This window comes from Chelonia mydas, chromosome 5 (genome assembly GCF_015237465.2).
Source record: "Chelonia mydas isolate rCheMyd1 chromosome 5, rCheMyd1.pri.v2, whole genome shotgun sequence".
Taxonomy (NCBI): domain Eukaryota; kingdom Metazoa; phylum Chordata; order Testudines; family Cheloniidae; genus Chelonia; species Chelonia mydas.
Window position 1 is genome coordinate 130,414,368 of NC_051245.2, and position 22,525 is coordinate 130,436,892.

A 22,525-nucleotide genomic window follows, 5' to 3' on the forward strand; every position below is an offset into this window, starting at 1 on the left:
CAGGAACCGGTTTTTGCCATGGCTGGTAGAAAGCTATGACCCAGCAGGCGAGATCCATCCGAGCGGGCTGTCTCAGCTTCGCCAGGGCTAGTGAGCGCTTCGGTGCAGGAGGCGGTGTGAAGGCAACAGCTTGGAATGGGAAGCTCTTTAGATCGCTTCTCCCCCCTCCACGTCCTCGCGCTGGCCTCTGAGTGACTCCATGTCCCAAACCTTAACTTTGTAACCACCTTCCCTCCTCTTAATCTCCTCCATCTTCACCACCTCCTCTATCAGCATCATCTTCTCCTCCTCCTCCTCCATCCTTTCTTTCCCTCTCTCCTCCCTCCCTGTCCCCCCTCTTCTTGCCTTTTCCTCCTCTCTCTTTCTCCTTCTCTTTTTTCCTCCTCTTCCCCTCCACGTTGTTGTTGTTGTTAGAAAGGCTTCGTGCACCCCCTGGTGCTCTTGCGTTTTGTGTGGTAGGAGAGGAGATTGTCTTCTTTCTCTCTCTCCCTCTGGTTGCTCATTATTCAGAGAGAGACACAGAGGGTGAGAGAGAGAGAGGGAGAGAGAGACGGATATCTCAGGTCATCTGCAGCTGCAGCAGCAAGCCAGCGAAGGAGAGGGGGGAAAAAGCAGGGAAAGATGGCGATCCTCCATTGCTGAGACCTGGCAAGGAGCACATGAGACTCACATAACAACTTCCACAACAAGCGCAAGAAGAAGAGCTAGACAGAGAGGAGGAGGAGAAGAAGAAAGCAGCGGCAGCTTCGGGACGCTACTGTAAGTTCTTGCAATTAAAATCCATCTCCGGTTTGGCTTTGGAGAGATCATCTCTCTCTCTCGCCCCGTATTTTTCTTTCTTTCTTTCTTTCCACCACCCCTTCTTCCTCTGAAATCCATTCATTCGAGGAAGGCGAGGAGGAAAAGAAAAAAGGGGGGGTGTTTTGTTTGAAAGAGAGAGAGAGAGAGAGAAGTCTCTCTTGCATGGAGGAGGAGAAGGAGGAGGAGGAGGTGCTGGTGGTGGTGGGAGGAGGAAGGCGGTTAATTAATTTTTTGTTGTTGTTGTTGTTGCATTAAGGGGGGGGGGGGATATGGGGCGATAAGTGAGAGATCAGCAGAGCTGGGGGGGATGGATGGATGTGTGTATGTGTTAGGAGTGGATGGTGCCTGGGTGTGTGGACTTGGATCAGAGACGGGAGAGACACAGAGGAGAGAAACGCTCCGTGCTGGCACGACCCAGGCAATCGGGTGACCTCTTTCTTTTTCTTTCTCTCCTTCCTTCTCTCCTCTTCCTCCTCCCCTGGTGCAACGCTGGTCCCTCGCCCAGGTATTTGCCTCCTCGCCCCCCCCTTCCCTCCGCCTCTCCTGAAGTTGGGATGTGGGGGTCTCCGGCTGGGTCTCCGGGGGGGCTGGTGGTTTCTGAAGGGGGTTGCTTGGAGGAGGACAGCGTTAGCTGGAGAGGAGAAGCCATTACACACGCTCCTGCTCTCCTCTGAGAGGGAGAGAGAGAAAGGAGGAGGAAAGAGCCTCACTTCTTGCTCAGTTCCCCGAGTGTCTCTGTCTTCCAGCCACATAGGGAAGAAAGAGCGTCCCCCCCAGCAGCTTTCCCTCCTCTCCCTTTCCCTTCCTTTATCTCCCTGTCCTCCATTTGCAAGCTGTCTGCTTTGGTTCCAGTCCAGACTCCACCACACAAAGCTCCCCCCCTCCCCCCATGCAGACACAGTCTCCAAGCTTTTTATGTCTCCTGGAGTAACCTTTCTTTTCCTCTTAGCATTGTAGTTTCTACCCTACACAGAGTGAGATCCTCCTGAAGCTCCCTGTAGATGAGATATGATAGGATCCCTCCCTCCTCTCTTCCTTTTTAAACAAAACAAAACAAAAGTTTCATTTGTTTTAATGTCAGCAACTGGAAAGACCTTCAAGTTTGGGGGCTTTCTGCTGCTGCTTTTCGTGTGTGTCTGTTTGTCTCATGAAGCGGCTTGCATGTCTAAGAGGAAGTGACTAGTTTGGCAGAGAGCTGTGATCTGAGTCAGGTAAGCCATGTCATGTTCTGTAGCTCCACCAGAAAATGGAGGAGAGAGACAGAGAGCAGGCTCCCAGTAGACAAAGCTGAGATGGGAAGTGCTCATTATGGATGTCTCTCCATTTTTTGAAGCTTTGCTGGCAGTGGCTGGCTTAATCATAGTTTATTTTTTCCCTTAAGGGTTCTTCAGTTTTTCAGTGTGCAACATTTTTGATGGTTCTTCTCTGTGACTTCATTCTATAAGGAAATGGAAGATATTTCTTAGGCTCTCATCTACTCACAGAAACACTTCCTGAGGTTTTTTCTCTCTAATTTTCATTTTGAAGTCAACCTTTTAGATTTTTCTTCTGGTTGAACTTCATGGGATTTGAGATGTTGATTCAGTTGGCCAAAAACCTAATTTTTCTTAAGTATTTGGAGGTAAGTGTCTATCGCTTGAGGCTGCTCAGGTTCTTCTGCAGAACACCATGAAATGTTAGTCATTACTGTGCTAAGGGAATGTTGGTAGCCTGTATTGAGCATTTTCATTTCTGAGGCTCATCAACATTCCTTCTTTTAGATACATTATACATTTAAATGAAACATTGTTGCCAACTACTTTGGTTCCATGTTTGCAATGCCACAAAGCTTTCAGAGGTGCCTTGGGGCAGGCTGGAAAGGTGAAGGTTCTTAAGGTACCATAAAGGATCTGGTTTCTCATTGAGGTTTCTCTTTTTCTTCATGTTGTCTGACTTAAAAACATCCAACAACTTTCATGTTTCCTGTGTCTTAAAAATGCTTATTTCTGAAACTGTCTAGCAACATTGGTGTTCTGGTTTATTTTTAATGACATTATGGAAACCTAAGATCTTAAAAAAATATGCTGGCATATTTCTTCAAAGCTTATTTCTTTTCACCTTTTAATATGGAATAGTTTAGGATAGCCTTAAAAAAAGGATGGATAGCTCAGTGGTTTGAGCATTGGCCTGCTAAACCCAGGGTTATGAGTTCAATCCTTGAGGGGGCCATTTACTGATCTGCTGCAAAAATTGGGGATTGGTCCTGCTTTGAGCAGGGAGTTGGACTAGATGACCTCTTGAGGTCCCTTCCAACCCTGATAGTCTATGATTCTGTGCCCCATCACCCTCTCCCCACCAACCTTTGCAGATTGGTTGCAGAGTTTATGCAGTTCTTCAAAAGTGCAAACTGGAATCCTAAAACATTGCAGCATTTAAAGGAACTACAATATACAGTTTGGAAGCATGGGTCAGTAGAGAGGTGTGAGTAATGTGCTTTGTACTGTGTTCAGAATATTTTGAAGAGCTCAAGAAAGCAATATGGCGGTCGTAGGAAATAATACACACAAAAGTAGAAATACTTGGAGACGGTAGTTGTTGGAGTAGAACCTGGTGATGCTAGCTGCTAGAAGGTTTTAAAAACATTTTCTTGATCACTTCCATTTTTTTTTAAATGGTAGTATACGTTCAACATTTTAGGTGGTGTGCTTCCAGAGTTTTGGTTGCCAGTGTGTCTTGCTCAGTTTCTGAAAGGCTACAAACATCTGTGTCTTTCTTTGAAACAGCACTTTTGCGGGATGAACTTTGGAACCCTAATTTCAGATGTGTTTAAGGTTACACTGAAACTCAGTAAAAAACAAGGAAAATCCATCTACTGTCTGATCAATGGTATGGGCCTGATTCAGTGACCACTGAAGTAAATGAAAAGGCACTCATTTAATTCCGTAAGTTTGGTTCTCGTCCTCATTGTCCTTCTCCCATCCCTATAACTGTGAAACTATTTTTAGATATATACATTCCATAGCCAAAAGAGCAGTGAATTTCTAAAATGAGAGAAACCAAAGGGTTTGTTCCTACCTACAGAACATGAAAAGTGTTACCCTGCAGTTGGTATGAGATTTAAGGTGAAGTACCTTAACGGAGGGCTGACTATATATGTTGTAGTGATGGCACTGTAGAAAACCCTAAATTAGTCACTATGAATGTAAAAGACCACACAACACTCTTCATGTTTGGAGGAACATGGCCTTATTCTCACAGGAATGTTCCTGCTAGTGAAGATACTTATTCTGGATATTTCCAAGCAGCAACTGAAATTCACATCACAGCAAATGGACTAGATAAGTATGGAAAAGGTGGTAAACCTTAAAGTAACTTTGGAAAGAATGTCTTATTTTCTAAATAGGAAAATAAGTTGTTCTCTTGACTTTGACGCTCTATTCCTTGGTTTAAACAATAATTAATTACAAACCTGATAAAAGCACATACCACCATGAGCTATGTTGTTGAAGAACATGGAATGTAAAAAAAGCACTGTTGAGTATTTCAAGTTGATAGAGACAAGAGATGCTATTTCACTATCCAGGGAAAATAAAAAAGTATTAATGTGTATATATAATGAGTTCAGAATGTGAACAATCTAATGTGAGTGCAAAATTGGTTGGTTGATATGGAAACTAGAACAATCACAAGCAGAAGTGTAAGATTTTGGGGGGGGGGATTTATTGTTGTAACTCAGTAAAGCTAAAAAGAGATTTAATCATGTTATGCATTGGTTTGTGACTTAAAGGAAGACTGGTATTTGGAAGCCATTAACTGATTGTGAGGATGGCTGATAAGTATTAGGAGAAAATGCTCCACATAGATACTTAGACATCTGGCAGATGTTATGCTGGGCCCTAAGGAATGGACAGTTTAATTTTAGCACTAGAAAGGAAATAGGAAGTACTAAAATCTTATTATAGGTCAAACTACAGTTTGAGGAAGGTTATTCCAAAAAACAAAGATACTTCTTGAAATGCCGAACTCTCAGAAACAGAATAGTGAGCAAAAAGCTACTCCCATGATGGTTGTGTGGACTTTCTATAAGCACATGCAGGTTTACAATAAGAATTAAGCAAAAAGAAAAGGAGTACTTGTGGCACCTTAGAGACTAACAAATGTATTTATAAGAATTAAGATTGTTCTATTCTGCTCTAATACTATCTATGCATGTTGTTGCAGGTAATTTGCCAAATTGAGCTAAAGAACACTGCTTTGTAGCTTTTAAACTGTGGAAGAAGGATGTAATCTGTAAAATTGGTAAATAACTAGGTAATATTCCTTAACCAGATTTCTCTTATTATAAATCTATAATTGACCAAACTCAGGGCAGAAAAATATACCCCTAGTTGTATACTAATCAAGAATAACAACACTTAGTTGAGCTAAAATGTTGCAAAGAGTAATTTGGGGAGGTGGACTAGTTGTGGGGAAGAAAAGTCTGCAAAGCATGTCAAGTTTTTGTGTCATTTTAAGTTAGTTTGTTTTTCTGAACTTTGTGCTAAAGTTCTGTCACACCATGGAGGAAGCCTTATAGCAATATTTATCCAGAAGGTTCCAGTACACACTCTTGGACTGAAAAAATACATTTTATAAACTGTTCCAAGTCTTTTACCAGTGACAGAATTCTTTAATTTTCATTAATAATGAAAGGGAGTAGATTTGTTCTGAACTTCTAGTTGGTGGCTTCCAAAAAGATATCCATTCCCATCAGTCTAAACATCAGTGTTTCTCCAAACACTGTGGTGTACTGAACTATCCTGCTGATGACAGGAAATGATTCTTATGGAAATCTTTCAGATAACAGTAAAATGTAATATGAGCCCATGGGATTTGAAGACCAAGTCTTGAAAGTGTTAACTAAAGAGTGGGGGGGGGGGCACCCTTTACTCTTCAATGTGCAAAAGTAATTCTGAAGAAAAAACAGGGCTGAGATAAGAGTTAAGATTGCTTAAATGTTCTAAAATGTATAAGACCAAGGAACACAGATTCTTTAATCTAAGAGGGTCTGAAGAAGGTGGTGTGATGCAAGTCTTCAGTTGCTGGCAGAGACACAGTTAACATTGTAAATGGTTGAACTTCAGCATGGCACTTCTCCAAACGAGTTGACTGTTGAAAATAAAATGTTCCAGAAGAACTGGGAGAACAGGAAAGAAGTTAAAATAGCATGGTTTGTATGCCAGTGCTGAAAGAAGAAAAAGGGGGAGGAAGGGAGATAGCTTGACTTATGATAATTATCTTGTTGGTTGTAGTGAAAAGGGTTTAGTAGAAGCTTCCAAATGAGGGGACTTGATTAATAAGAATTCAGACTTCCCTTATGCCTTGTGTTTTGGAAGCATTCTTTTGTCTACTCAGCTTATTTTTGGGAGGTTGAAATCACTGGGGGGAAAAGTCAAATGAGATTATTTTTTTCTTTTTCTTTTTTTTCTTTTAACTTTGGGAACAAGACCACAAGATTTAACATTTTGCCATTGTTGTCTTAGAGTTTTGAGAAGCTACATGTTTCAGTACAGACACAGCATTAGAGAAGCTTTGAGATATGGCAAAAGTGTATCTTCATTTTCCAGGTACTTGGAAGTACCCAGGCTCATCTGTGGTTTCTATTTTTACTGTTTTCTATCTTCAGCAAGAATACTTTCATTGGTAGAATTGCTTTGTTCAGCTTGGGGCACTGTTTTATTATTGCAATATTCTCAAACCATTCTTGCCTAATTGCTAATTGAAGAAACTTTTCTTAAGCTATATTTGGAAAGAACTTCCCCCCCCCCCCCCCACAGTGGAAGGTCAGGACCACTTGGTATTTATTCTCTAGACATAACCTGCTCTGTTTTTTCAATTAATTGAATGTCAATCCTGGATAGAGCAACAAAAAGCTGTGTCTTCTGACGTCCCTTTTTCTCCTTGTGCTGAAAATCCCAATGTTTTTGGACAATATGAATGCAGTTGCTGAAACCATGGAAGATGAACATGCACAGTTGGCCCCTGAAGGGGGTTCATGATGTAAGTGGGTGAGGCTGGTGTTGTAAAGGCGTAGTATTTTGTGAAAAGGGTGGGCTAGGAAGATCCCTCAAGGAAGCCGAGCTGTTGGGACTAGTTTTTGCTAAAAGAGAATACAGGCAAGAGATTGCGAGGCACATAACTATTGCTCCCAGATGGGGAGTCACATACATTCCTTCTAAGAATAAAAGCTTCATGATGCAGTCAGGACAAAGAGCTGTAGTCACAGCAACAATGTCATCAGTGATTAGAAAGGACTTATGGAAAACTTAACTGGGTAATGACCATTTCAAGGCTAATGTAGTGAAAGCCAAATAGCTCTAGAAGCACTTGATTGACCGGCGTCACCACAAGGGAGTAGACCTGTCAATTTAAGAATCCAGTTTTCACCATGGATGATGCTTATATTTTTAATTGGGAAGAAGATAAAACTGAATTGTTAGGTTTGTGCTGAAGTCTATGGGACTCTCCCAGGATCTTGTGGGTGTGGGGAACAAGTAATCTTCACCCCATACATTGTGGGTCTGCCTTTTCCCTTCTCCGATGAATGCTATATGTATGCAGTTTAATAATTTACCAATTGTTAAGAAAAGGAATGGGTAGCAGCATAATATGGCATATTTGCAAGACATCTTACAAGCACATCTGTGACCCTGACCTGAAGATTAAGAAATAGGATATTTAAACCATTGCATTGTTATTGCTAATGAAAAGCTTTGGAAGGGACCTGAAAATTAGAATCCCAGCTGCTGTCAAGGTAGAGGAAATAAGGCCTTCAAAGGATGCAAGGATTAGAGTGTCAGGAAAAGCAAACAGTAGCATCAGCACAAGTAGAAAATAGGCAGGGCTGTGCAGCCAACAGAAAACTAGGCGAAGGCATGCCGTAATTATGTGTAGTGGAAACTTGCTGGTAATAGAGCAATTGCGTGGGGTAGAGAGGCATTAGAATGATTTGTGAGACAAAACAAAGCAGATGTTAAGAGGCAGAATGATATAGGGAGACTGAGAGAAATCTGTGCTCATGATAATGAGGGAGAAGACTTTACTGAAACATACTAAAAATGGAATTTTCTGATATAGAGAGAGAGTATCTCTTTCCATGATCTTCTGGACAATAAGGGCTTCACTGCACCAGCTGAATGAGCAAACTCTCTCTCCCCTGCCCCTTGTGTCTTTTTGGGTCAAACTGTGTTACTTTGGGATGACATCACTTGTCATGGGATGAATTACCTTCCTGAACATTCTGGATGGATATTAAATGGACCCAAACTGCTGGAATACAACAAAGTGGACATTGATTGCAATGCTAATGGATTCAAACCATGATGGTTTGTTGTAGGAGGCCCATAAAAGACTTGCCTTCCACATATTGCCAAACTGTCTCTGCTTATTGGCTAAGATAGAATTGTGCGCATATTGGAGGTGGTGGGAGTGGGGGGAGAAAACAAAATCCTGTACCCTTGTTTCAAATGAAATTTTTTGAATTATTCCTTAAAAAGGTAAACAAAATAGCTAAGATGCAAGGGTTCATGTGTCTGGAGATTCACGTCAAGAGGTCAGTGCCATTTTACATGCAGAGTGTGGTATATTTACCTTTTAACTACTTGAAAGTTAGTTATCTGTTGAAGACTTTAATTTAGTGTTTAGTTGGGAAAGGGATCATTAATAAAGGGCTCACTGCAGTCTGAATGTCAGAGTTCAGCTGTCTGGTGATGAAACTAAAAGAAAAGTAAACTTTTTTTCCCTTTCTGCCTCCTTCCTCCTGTTGACAGCTCCAAGAATTCCACATTTCCTAACTTGGGATAAACAAAAGTTCTAGAATAATTTGTGAAGTTGATTAATTTATTGAAGGTTTCTGCTAACCAGTATATGAAGTGGACACTCCAATGTGTGTTTTTTAAAAAAGTAGATCAGAAACAGGAATCAAATAATCAGTGGGGTCATTGATGATCAAGGTGCTAAAGGAGCACTCATGGAACACAAGGCCATGGCGGAGAAGCTACATGAATTCTTTGCATCAGTCTTCACTGCTGAAGAACTGTGCCAGATTAAAGTGTCAATAGAGGAGGTTTTGGAACAAACTGACAAATTAACAGTAGTAAGTCCTGAGGACCAGGTATTCACCCAAGAGTTCTGAAGGAACTCAAGTATGAAATTGAAGAACTACTAACTGTGGTATGTAACTTATTGCTTAAATCAGTTTCTGTACCCGATGACTGGAGGATAGCTAATGTAACACCAATTTTTAAAAAAGGCACCAGAGGTGATCCTGGCAATTATAGGCCAGTAAACCTAACTTCAGTGCCAGGCAAACTGGTTGAAACTACAGTGAAGAACAGAATTAGCAGATACGTAGATGAACATAATATGTTGGGAAAGAGTCAACAAGCCTTTTGTAAAGGGAAATCATGCCTCACTAATCTGTTAGAGTTCTCTGAGGGGGTCAACAAAGGGTGGACAAGGGTGGATAACGTACACTTGGACTTTGAGAAAGCTTTTGACAAGGTTCCTCACCAAAGGCTCTTAAGCAAAGTATGTAGTTCTGGGATAAGAGGGAAGGTCCTCTCATGGATCAGTAACTGGTTAAAAGACAGGAAACAAAGAGTTTCCTTTGTCAGTGGTCAGTTTTCACAGTGGAGACAGTTAATAGCAGGGTCCCCCAAGGTCTGTACTGGGACCAGTGCTGTTCAACATATTCATAAATGACCTGGGAAAAGGGGTAAACACTGACGTGTTAAAGCTTGCAGATGATACAAGATTACTCAATACAGTTAAATCCAAAGCTGACTGTAAAGTGTTACAAAGGGATCTCACTAAACTGGGTGACAGGGTGACAAAATGGCAGATGAAATTCAATGTTGATATATGGAAAGTAATGCACATTGGAAAACATAATCTCAACTATACATACAAAGTGATAGGATCTAAATGATCTGTTACACTCAAGGAAGAGATTTTGGAGTCATTGTGGAGAGTTCTCAGAAAACATCTGCCCAATGTGCAGCAGCAGTCAAAAAAGTGAACACACTGTTAGGAACCATGAGGAAAGGGACCGATAATAGAAAATATCATAATGCCACTCTATACATCCGTGGTACGCCCACATCTTGAATACTGTGTGCAGTTCTGGTTGCCCCATTTCAAAAAAGATATGTTAGAATTGGAAAAAGTACAGAGAAAGGCAACAAAAACTTATTAGGGGTATGGAGCAGCTTCCATGCGAGGAGAGAGTATAAAAACTGGGACTGTTCAGTGCAGAAAAGAAACGACTAAGGGGGGGATAGGACAGAGGTCTATAAAATCATGACTGGTGAGGAGAAAGTGACTAAGGACGTGTTATTGATCTCGTCACATAACACAAGAACCCCAGGGGTCAGCTAATGGAATTAATAGCCAGTAGGTTTAAAACAAACAGAAGGAAGTATTTCTTCACACAACACACAGTCAACCTGTGGAACTCTGCCATGTGATGTTGTGAAGGCCAAAACTATACCAGGGTACAAAAAAGAACTAGATAAGTTCATGGAGGATAGGTCCATCAATGGCTATTAGCCAGGATGGGCAGGGATGCGACTGCATGCTCTGGGTGTCCCTAGGCCTCTGATTGACAGGTCCTGGGTCTGGATGACAGGGGATGAATCACTTGGTGATTGCCCTCTGTTCATCCCTTTGAAGCATCTGGGCATTGGCCACATTCAGAAGACAGGATACTGGGCTGGCTGGACCATTGGTCTGACCCTGTATGGCTGTTCTTATGTTCTTATAAACTCCTGAGATTATACAGAGTAATGCTGGTTAAGACACAGAGCTATAAGTCAAACATGAGTTTTTGTTCCCAGCTCTGCCAGACACTTCCTGTGTGAAGCTGGACAAATCGTTTGCGATCAAAATTTCAAAAGTAGCCAGACTTTTTTTTTTTTTTGGTTGAGTGCCTAATTTGAGACCTTTGGGGCCTGGTTTCTTCAGAGGTACTGAACACTTATAGCTCTCGTCAGCTTCCGCTGGAGTTGTGGTTGCTCAATGCTTCTGAAAATTGGGTTGAAGTGATCTCTGGTGGAACTGAGGAATCCAGTATTAGTGGTTGTTTCTGGGAAATTTTGTCCCTAATCACTCTAAAAAACAGGGACAACCCTTATCCATGTCAGAAGGGATATTGAGAGGCTAAACTTACTGGGCCAAATTCTTCCTTTTTTACTCATGTTGAAATAGAAATAGTTAGCATCCCCTTCAGAGTAAGGAACTATTCATTGTGTGCAGGAGGAACAGAATCTGACCATTGCTTGTTAAGCACTCTCAGACCCTGGGATGGAAGGTGCTATGGGAGCCCACAAGTTTCATTATTTATCATTTATTACCACTGGGCTACCACTCAAGTACTCATCCAGTGAACCTTAAGTTGTGCTGACTGATTGTCTGTTTTCAGATGTGTATTATAGCTAGGGTTTGTATGGAAGAGGAGACTAAAAATATACACACTGTGTCTATGTAACTCTTTATTTGGTAGTGGCTTGGTAGGGCTGAGCGGCTCAGGAAGGGAGCAGCAACAAAGGGGTATGTGTAAGTAGTCTGCTGTTCTACTAGAATCAGTATTTTCCTCTGCGTTTATTTTGTTTTGCGAAAAGCAGGGGGGGAAATGACAGAGAATTGAATAAAAGCAGAAATACTGATACTGTCTCTTGTTCTGGTGAACAGAAAGTTCTCGTCTTTGCATTTTAGTTTTTCTCTTGCTTGTCTTTGTTCTGGTAATTTGCTCTGGCTACAGGATATAGAGGTATCACTGTTGGCAGGTTCTGAAACCCACATGTGTAGTAGGACCAGTTCAGGTATTTTGGACAGTCCTCCATTCAGTTTAAGGAAATTAGCGAGTGCTAAATATTACAAGAGTATCCAGAGAGTTCTGTCTAATTAATTAGCTCCTCACTACGAAATGGTTGCCATCCTCTTAGTACAGTTCCAAAGGCCAGAGCTTACAATGAAGCAAGGAAGTGCTTCAGTTCCTGGTCAGAAGTGCATCTGAAAGTTAAATTCATGTAATATCAAGTCTATTTGTATCAATTCCTTTTAGTCTATTGACCTTTTATCTTCTATTGCGGGGAGGGAACGGGGGAGAAAGGATATCAGCTTTCAGCTTTGTCAGGTCATATAGAGGTCAAGTTCCCTTGTCTATGATGAAACATATTGTGTGAAACAGCATTGTGTATGATAGTATTTATGTAGAGAGACTATGACTTTACCAGGCCCCCTGGAGGTAAATATCACTTACAGCCATTAAGTGAATCAACATATATGATGCCTCTTCTGGCCTCTTGGCCAGTGGTTGTAGGATAGGAAAAATAAGAAGCATGCCTCTCTGGAGGTTATAGCTGACTAGCTAAGCAATGAGTTCACTGGACACTTTCCATTAGATAAAGGAAAAGTTGCTTCTCAGGAGTATGTGGACTCTGCCATCAGAGGCTCTGTTATCAGGTCAGATCTGTGAGATGTTTCGTTCAAGGACAGAATCTTGTGACTTGCTGAAACTGTAGGGAGGAATGAGTCAATGTATCTGGGTCTCCCAACCGCATGAACAAATAAGCACACCTGAAAATATTTGTTGAAATGAATGTATCAGATTACAGAGCAATAACATAAGTGTTAGTATACCATACACCTTCCTTTCCACTCCACCTTCCCCAGTGTACTCCATAGCTCGCAATAAGGAGGAATATAAGGCTTTCAATGTGCTATGCTATCAGGAGGTCACAAGGAATCATATTAAAACTGTTCATATATTAATTATGGTTTCACAACCAGAAAATGCAATCCAACCTGAAGCCTTGAATCAGAAGTTGCAGCGGCAAGGTGGTACATTGGTTGACTTGAAATGAGCAAACCAAATCTTATATGCAAATGACTTGAAACTTTTTCTGCTTTTTACTTGCACCACTTAAATACTTAGCTGTCCTCCCCTGTTTCCCAGTGCTAAATGGCTCTCCATAGGTTTATTCATATAGCTTCAGTGATGCACTGTAATGTAGGGTCTGCTTACCCGTGTTCCGATCTTCTCTGTGGAGATGTTTATTTTAAGAGTTCATGTCTACTTAGTTTTGCTAATACTGTACTGTAATATCAGATGGGCTGTTGCGACCTCAAGGGGTGAGTATGCTATTTTTAGTGTGTTTGAAGGGTAGATGATGTTTCAGATTGTGGAATGACTTTCTGGAGGGTTCATTACCATATACTGAAGTTTTGTATGCCATGGCAATGGAGTTCAGTCATATGATTATGATGAGGCAGTATCTTAACTGGGACATAAAAAATGGAGAACATTTACTTTCTTCTATCTGGGAAATTTCAAAGGTAGATGGAGCTAAAATGCTACACTGGATATTCTTACACTTGCCATCTAAATATAGTGAGAACTTCTAATCTTCTTTACAGGTGAAATAAGTAGCCTGTTGACAGCAATGCTTCCTGTTCTGTAGCCCACAGGTTTACCCCCTTAATCAGAGGATGCTTCATATCCAGATGGCTTTTTAATTGGTCAGATCTCTTTGCTACCTTTCCATGTTCTGGTTACTACAGTCTGATGGAAAACAGCAGAAGATGAGGACTTATCCTGCAAAAGCTTATTTGTGTGTAGCCCTTATTCATGTGAGCTGTCCCAGTGATTTGATTGAATTTCAGTACGATTACTCATGTGAGTAAATGTGTGGAGGACCAGACCCTCAGTTCCAGAGTTTGACTCTTGGGGTTTGCAGTGATGCACTTGGAAATGACAGTTTAAATGCGAAATGCACTTAATTTTCAACAGCTACCACCTAAATACATAAGTCGTTCATTTGTGCTTGCGGACGGGGATACTGATGGAGTTCATTTACGCTCTCTAACAAGTGCTAATGCAATAGATAATTCTTTCACTTCTATTCATACCTCGTTTTTTTGCATTCCCACACTTTGCATTTTGGTTGGGGGGAGAGGTGCAATTTGGCATTTGTCTGATACTTAAGTTGGATTTCATTTAGTGCCTGCATATCCCTGAGGTATGATTTCATATAAGGATAAGGCTTAAAAGAACTTTCCCTTTGCTCTGTTGAGTGTGCGCTCAGTAGATGGTGTTTAGATACTTCATATCACCCTTATATATAATGGTATTTCTGGAAGCTGGGGATTTTGACAAGTTACTTTATTTCTGATTTTGAAATATAAGTGATTATGATAGATACTAATGTAGTTGTCAATGAAAATGGATCAGGGAAAATGCTACCAAGGCCCTGTGTAATTAGAGGTGTGTGTCTGTACATAATATAAGTTGCTATCCATGTGGTTGTACTGCTATGGTACTTCATCTGGCAGATCATTTAAATATTTACTCCAAAAGATCTTGTTCCCTGTTGGTGTGAAGCAGTATTTCCAGTTATTTTTATCTTAGCAACCCTGTTGGAGATGAACCAGACATTCTGCTGTAAACTGTCCCTGCGTTTTGATAGAATTTAATAAAATAAAGTTTAATGGTTTGATCCCAAGGGGAGAACAGACCATCTGGTTAACAGAAGGTTAGGCCGAGTAATGTATTGCTGAGAGTGGCACAAACCAACCAAGAATATCTGGTAATGTGTCCAGTTGCTGCATGTATTAAGCATTGAAATAGTGCTTTCAGATCTGCAGAGCCAGCAGTCCTGTTACCACTGCTGTGACGCAGGAGATAATTCTGTTGGGCAAGCAGCAGCATGGGGGTGGATCTACAGTACAGGATGTGTAATGTCAACATGAAGCACTGGAGCTGGCAGTAAGAAGGAAAGCAGCCATTTCATGCCAGTGCAGGAAGTCTAAATAGATTTTTCCCTCTGCATCTTCTCCTTCTATGTTGCTTTCATTTCAGTATTAAATGATTACCTTGTGCTTTGTCATCTGAAAACTTCAGCCCAGCAGGGTTTCATTTCTTTCTCTTTTTGAACCTGTCTTTTAAAGCAACTGAAGTATACTCCAAAGCATGTATGATGGGTAAAAAAAAAAAAAAAGAGGGGGAGGGGGGTTGAACAAATCTGGAGAATGAGAAGGGTTTAGTCATGTGAGTCTTGAGCTTCAGATGAAGTTTCATTGTAGATCCTTTTGTCTTTAGTGCAGAGACAGTTTGTTCAAAAGCAGCAATCATTTGAGAACATTGTACTGCAGCTGTGAAGTGAAGAAGGGTACAGAATATTGCAAGTGATACTGCATAGACTTTGCAATTATGTAATTGCTAAGTAACCATGGAAAACAGTCACAGTTGTCTTTGCTTTCCCTCTTAACAGGAAAGTCCTACAGTTTAAGGTTTCTTTTTCCCTTTTTGTAAAAGCCAGAGGTAAATTAACCATGCTACCAGATTTTAAAAGCCAAATACAATCACTGGAGTGAATAAATCTGCAGGAGGAGACTTCATAAATGAACTTGCCAGGCATTCTGTTGACTCAGACTGCAAAAACCTAGTGGCTTGCAGTGTTGTGGATTCTTCTGTCAGCTGAATAGGAAATGTCTTTCTTTCTTTTTTTAAAACGGAGACACCTTCCTGTAGTCACAGCATGGAGTATACCAGAGCTTACTCAGTAATGGGCATGGCAGAGCTGTATTTCATAACCAGAGCCCTCTCAATTTCTGTTGCCTGTTCAGTGGGATTTTGAAGGATACTATTACAGCCTAACTTGAATGAATACTTGTCTTGGATGCTGTTTTGTGGTAGCCCTGCAAGGTATGAGTAGCTTCAGACGTTCCTGAGAGCTGATGACAGAAGTAGTCAACCCACAGGTATGTTTTTCTAGTAGCATTTTGGGGATGGGAGGAGATGTACATAAAATGAGATTTGTCTAGGAAGACTGTTTGTTCTGTGCTCTAATAACTTCATCCCTTCACCCTTCTGCTCACTCCACTGGCCCCATTCAGAAGATTTTTGGTTGAAGTACTGTAAGTCTAGGACTTGTGCTTACAGTATATATTTGTGGTTGTTTTTAAAGCTCAACTAAAAATGACACTGAACAATTTATCTGGAACTGGAATGGCATTTCCCAATGCAGATCTTCTTCTAAGTTATGTAAAATAATCCCAGGTTGCAGTAGTTATTTCTGTACTAGTGAGTTCAAGGATATATCTGAGCCAAGAGAACTTACTTTAATAATAGAAGATATGGTTCCTTCATCACTTCTTGTATAATTCTCACTCTACAAAGCTTTGTTTTCCATTGGCTGATTGTCTTGTGTTTTCAGTATTATTTGACAACTTCCTAGCACACTTTGGATGAACTCACAGTCAGGTGTGTTTTCCCCATCATAAATAAGAAATAATGTTTCATGCAGTTCCCAAATTTTTGCTTGGAATTTTTTTCCTTCAAACTTCTTTGTGTTGTAGAAATGCTCTAAAGAAATCATATTTGACTTTTTTTTTTTAAACACAATAAGTGATTCACTGTAAGAATGGTTGATTATAAATAACTTCTAAAATAATATCTTACCCACAGCAAAGTTGGCAGTCTTCCATTGAGTTAGCCTGTTTCAGCAAGGAGCTCTGGCTTAAGATATAAAGCAATCTGCAGGGACATATGATTGCACATACTGGCTGTTTTCTGTGTTATCATCACTTGCTCTAGCTGATGACTGGGAATTACAACCATTGTCCGGAAGACCAGTGGAATCCACAGTACGTGACACCAGAGAAATGGGCCTGACCTATAAGTATTGAGTAGGTAGGATGCTAGAGAGCTTCTTAAGGATTTTGGAGATCATAGTGAGTCTTCGTGGCATAGTGTTGTGGAGCAATCATCTAAGTGAATGTTCTTAATAGATATCCTTTTTTGTTTCTGGCATCAAATACACAAAACAGGTCACACTAGGCTAAGGATGTCTTGATGAATGACTGTGTGATTGCCTGAAGGAATTGTGATCTGTACATAACCACAACATAGCTTCCTGGGAGATCTCTCTTCTCTGTGGTTTTTAATGCCTGTGGTGGTGGTGTGAGAGATCAAAGTTAAGATTTGTAATGTAGTGACTTTAGAAAGAAGACATTGTGCAGTTGGGTAAAAATATTACCCAAAAGAAAATAAGGAACTGAGCATAACAAGAGTCAGTATGCATTATTCTGAAGATATCACAAGACCAACATTAATGTCCTCATATGTTCCACTTTATGCTTTGATTACACTCACATGGCTTGGTAGTGACTTCATCTAAAGCTCTCAAAGTATAATACTGGTTTGTGGTATATGGCAATCCAGCAGCCATATTGTCTCAGCATTTATCTGAGAAGCTTCAGTAACTACCATGTACAAAATTATTTATAGGTTATATACTCGTAAATAGAAACTTGGCAAATTATCTTTTTATTTCCATGAGGAGATTGGACTCCTTAACTCATCTCCTACTCTAGCTGAGCTGAGTGCTTATATATAGCTATCTCATATTAATCAGAATTTGAACTCATCCCATGTCACTTCTGAATTTCTGTTCCTTGGCACTTGTAATAATAACTGTAGGTTTCTGAGAAAACAGCCTCTCTTTATTGGCCTCTGTGTTGCATGTTATTTGGCACACAGTATTCTAGTAGGATAGCACACATAAAATAGAAGAACAGGACCACAAAACTGGAAGACTGGAATCAGTGTGTCATGCATGGTTTTATAAGAATCTTGAACTCTAGGCATTCTGAAAGTGACTGGCTGGTAGGATTGTATTGGGTAAAATACAGGTTGAAGATGCCAACAGTGATGTTGGACAGTGGTTTCCTCTTCCTTCCCTCCCCCCTATTTTCAGAAAATGCAGTATTTGACAGATCACTAACTTTTGTAACATGCCATTGAGATAGATACAGATCAATGAAAAAATCAAACCGTGAAGAACTTAGTTAAAAACATTGATCACAAACTCTGAACAAAATTTATATTTTGCAAATGCCGCAATGATTCAGAGGTTGATTATCTGGGAGATAACTTGTGTGCCTATGAAGGAGAAGTATAGAATAAGAAGAGATGGCAACACACCTTCCCCAGGGTATTCTATGGTACAGTGAGAGATGCATGTTTTCAAAGATGAAATTGTGGGAATGTAGAGTAATGAGGGATGGATGGTGTTTATCCACAAACTGCAGTAACTGTTGGAGCCTGTTCTCTGCTGTTCTCTGAGCCAGGCTAAAATGCTCAGATGTGGGGGAGTCCATCATCTCTGTTTCTGAGCTGGATGCTTTTGCACTTAAAAATGAGTTTGACCATTCTAAATTGGGCATGACCAGAAGCTTTCAAACTTGGGTGACCTTGCAGCTTTAAAGAAATCCACTGGAACTGTTAGCTTCAACCTTACTGAAGGACACATTCTGAAGAGCTAGCTCATTAAGCAAGCTTTTGAAGGGTGTGCTCTGCAGAGTAGCTTCCTGTTATTTGGTTAATGGTTGACCTAGTTCTATTGCCATATGCTTCCTGGAATGGATTCTAATACAAAGTATGTGCTAAAGCAAGACTGGGATAATAGCAGGAAAGTCAAAGCCTTTGTGAAACAGTAATCATGTTACTGCTAGTATATTTTGGAGGATACTATAGTTACTAAAAATGGCAATATATTCTCCAGGAACTGTTTACTGATTCTGATTGCAAACTGTTGAGTATTAATCAAGCCCATTTATAATGTTTTATACATATTTTTTTCAGAATCACCTTTGTACAAAAGGTTTGCATCAGTAATTCTCATATGTATGTGTGTGAGGCTAAAGTTAGGGACTGAAGCACTCTGATTGAATTTATAGCTGCAAGGAAAGATTAGATTAGATTTGATTAAAAGCAGGTGATTTTTCCTGTGGTGGGATTTTTTTTTTTTTCATTGAAAACCATAGATTAGTAAATCCGTTGTTGTTGTTGTTGTTGTTTTGTTTAAAGTCTGGCTAGAAGCCAGAATCTGAGAGTTAAGACATTTACCTGGACTCAGCTATACTAGAGCACATAATTTAAAGATAACAAAATATACAAGAAACCGTGGTGGATAACATTCAGTTTTCAAGCAGAATTTTTAGTCTGCAACCAAGTGAGGTTCTGAAGAACCTACAGATCTTGCTTTCTGGTGGAAGTGAAGACTCTTTCCATAATGAGGATGCAGGTGCGTGGCAGCAGTTCTTTCATGTGTAGCATGAATTATGTTGGGGGAGGGGAAAAGAGAAATTACAACCATCCTTTGTTGCCTTTTGAAAGCTCATAGGAGTATCAGTAGATATGGTGAGTTACTTTTCTGATGTTAGTAGTGTGGAAAATTAAGCTGCTGACCACAACCACTGCTTGACTATTCATATTAGCAGTGGTTGAGGAAAAGAGATCCTTATGCAATTTCCTTTTGTTCTTTACTAGTCCACAGCATTGGATGGCATTGTTATAGGATAGTGGCTGTGCAATGGGGGGGTGGGGAGGCTGTTTTGTTTTAATGGTGTTGGTCACCTTCTGTTGTGCAGACTGGCACCAACATGGCTATTGGTGCAACTTGATGAAAACAAAGGAAGATGCCACTGCTGCAAGGCTTGAGAGGTCTGGAACGTCTGCTGCCTGAGGAAATGCAGGAGGAAACAATCTGACTTTTCTTTACCCATTGTCTTTAAGGTGCAGAATGGTTAACAAGGAAGGGAGGTTGAGTTCACCTTCTAAAAGGTATTTCCCATCCTCCTCTCCCCTCTCTCATGTTAAATGAGGAAATAGAGAGTAAGGAAATGGAGTGGGAGAGAGAGCGAGCAAGCAATAGTTATGAAGTTGTGGAACCTCTCTCTGTTGACACACTCAGCTGTATTGCCATGGAGAATTGTGGCAATGGACCCGTAGTATTGAACATGTCCTTTTGTCTGTGTATATTAATGCTTGTCTAGTACAACCTCTAACTGGCATTTTGAGAAGTTGGTGGAAAGAACTAATCGTGTCTTGAAGGGTTGGGCAGAAAGTGTTATGAGTGAGGAAATCCACTAATCATGACATGTTACTGAGAAGCGGTTAAGGATTTGCCTACATGGGGGAAATGACTGACGTAGGTATTCCACTATAATTTATCGATTCTGGAATAACTCCCTCATGTGGACACATTATTTCAGACTAAAAGTGATTCTTATTCCAGAATAATTGCTCCACTCACAAAATAAAGTAATTTTTATTCAGGCATGGCAGAATTTGGTTTCTATATTTTGTATAATTTCAATGGATAATATTGATGTTTGTTTATTTTTAAGCATTTTTTTTTTTTACTGATTTTTAAATTTTCACAGTTGCAGGAAATTATGGTGTGTGTGTGGGGGAAATCAGAAAATAATTTAATGACAGTAGCCACTGAGATTCAAAAAGCTACAGCTTTTATAACCATTAAAACACAAATTGTCAATGTCACATGTCAAAATATACAAAGTAAATATCCTTAAATCAAACTCTTAAGTCCTCAAGCAGCATTTTTCTTATTTTGCCTATCTGTAAATTTCTGTTATCATCAATGGAAATATTTTTTTCATCAGTTTGTATGTACAGTATAAGGTGAAATTGACTTTTACTGGCATTTACAGATACAAATCTAACCCTTCCAACCCTGCTTTTATTCCAGAATAGTGTGTCTACATGGGCAGCTATTCGGAAGCAGCTATTGCAGAATAGCTACATAAGTCAATTCTCTACCCTATAAACAAGTCCCTAGATTGCTGAATCGAAGAGTGGCTATGAACATCTACTTTGGTTGTCTCAGCAGAGCTGGCCTTGGTTAAGGCCTGGCTGAGTTTTAGAAGTATGAGGTAGTTTATGCTCAAATCCATGCTTTAGAAATAATAATGAAAAAAAATTAAAAGATGAATGCTAAAGTGGGTGTGTGTATAGAATTCAGGGCCACTACACATTCCAAAGACAAAATGATTGACTCCCAGCCTCAAGGGGGTTTCTGCTGAAAAAAGAGAGGGCTACGTAATAAGCTCTGGAAGCCCTAGAATTGTTTAGATTTTTGTGTGTTGCCTCAGCTGGAAGGATTGTTGCCTTTATCATTATAAAAGTTTTTGAGCATGGCTTCTCAGACTTGAGATGCTTAAGATTATTCTTCCATGGGGAGAACCATTTTCCATTGGATCCAAATCCACAGACCACTGAGGCAGAATCAGACTTGTCAGTCATGTACTTGGGACTAAGCTCTGTCCCTCTCAAAGAGCTTGCCAGCTTTGCACCAGGGAGCAAGAATCCTTCAAACAAAAATTAAAGACACTCTTTACCTAAATTTCTAAAGTGGACTTTTAAACCAGGCTTCTCTGACCTTGGGGACCTGCAGGAGCATTTCCCCAGGGGATCTTATCCTTTTACTCTTTCTCAAGGCCCTTCTGCTTCAGAGGCACTGCTGCAGGGTCTGTCCTCCACCCTACACCAGGTCACCATGGTGAAGGCACCAAAGAAAAGTTCCAAGGCCTTAGATCTAAGAATCTAAGTATGTTGCCTGCTTGTTTCACCTGTTTGAAAACCTGCACTAAGGTCTCAACCCATTGGCACAAGCAAATACTGGGAGGGTTCCACTTGAGCTACCTCCCTCCAGTTCTGGAACTTGTTTCCCAGCAGAATGTTCTGCAGACTCTGTGGCCTCCCTATCTGCCCCTGTTGGAAGTGCAGCCGAAGTACGGCTCTTTCAAAGATGCCAGCAGGAGCCAGCAAAGATGCCTACTGCCCCAGACCATGGCTCTAGCAACAGAAGAAAATAAACACATCCACTTGGCGAAAGTTCAAATACTGGTGTAGGGGCAAGAATAATTTTTCCAGTTCAGCCCAAATCTCACAAACCCAGGAATTTTCTCCAAAACGGCCAGGTCTTAAGCCTTGAGGCAAAAGCACTGAAAAGACAAATATCAGTCTTGTGCTAAGTGCAGACCCAGTCAATTGTATCTTCGAGAGACCTTAGTGACCTTCCTATTGACACCTCAGCAAGTATAGAAGCCACCCCATGGGATCTTGATCAGTTTTTAAAGCACTCACAAAGCCATCTTTTTGAGTCAGCATGACGAGTTGTATTTCCTAAGAATTGAAGTAGCACTTTTTAAAATAGAAGCTCTCCAGACAGAAGAATATCAGAACTAGGGGTTCTTTTCTATGGAGTCATAATGCAGTACCTTCACACAGAAAAAGGCATACCAAGAAAAGACATAGCTTTTATACCAAAATAAATGCCATATTCCATAAATACCAGGAAGTTGTTGCATTCCTTGCATTTTGTCCAGATTGTATTCATGAAAAAGATAAACAACGGCATAGCCTAGACAGCTGGAGAGCCATAAAATATCTATGTTGCACAAAACCACTTACAAGAACAATGGGGTTTTGAGCTCTGATTCATCCTCTCAGTCAAAGGAAAGAAGGCATCCACAGTGTGGATTGCCAAATGGTGCATAAGAGGCCTATAAATCAGAGAGGGCTTTGCCTTGTATCCTTGAAAGACTATGGCAAAGTTATGGTCAATAAGACAATATGTAGCATAAGACCAACCTGAGGAGAGAGTGGGGAAATCAGAAGAGCCTAATGTCTGTCACATGCACCATCTTTATATTATTCACTTTTCATTGGGACTAAGTTGTTGGGTGAATTCCGCAGATGACATACTCAAAGATTTATCCAAGTGGAACCACCTGCTTTCTTATTCTTGCTGTTTCATTAGAGGAAGGAAAGGGGAGGGAGTGAATTCCTTGTACCGAAAGTACAGATAAGACCTTGAGCTAACCAGCCATTTTGTTCTTC

General features: G+C 40.5%; 1 protein-coding gene across 6 annotated transcripts in view; it reads left to right on the top strand.

Annotated features, from left to right (window-relative positions):
- The first annotated feature begins 374 nt into the window (after positions 1 to 374).
- Positions 375 to 22,525, top strand: part of ZNF462 (zinc finger protein 462) — a 104,309-nt gene continuing 82,158 nt past the window's right edge. For 2 of the 6 annotated variants that reach the window (XR_006290802.1, XR_006290803.1), the window contains exon 1: positions 1,070 to 1,306. The gene's annotated coding sequence lies outside the window, so the exon portion shown is untranslated. Of the gene's footprint in view, positions 760 to 1,069; positions 2,013 to 2,182; positions 2,423 to 14,918; positions 15,580 to 22,525 lie in introns of those variants that run through there. The other 4 variants (XM_037902351.2, XM_037902352.2, XM_037902350.2 and 1 more) reach the window with 4 other exon arrangements.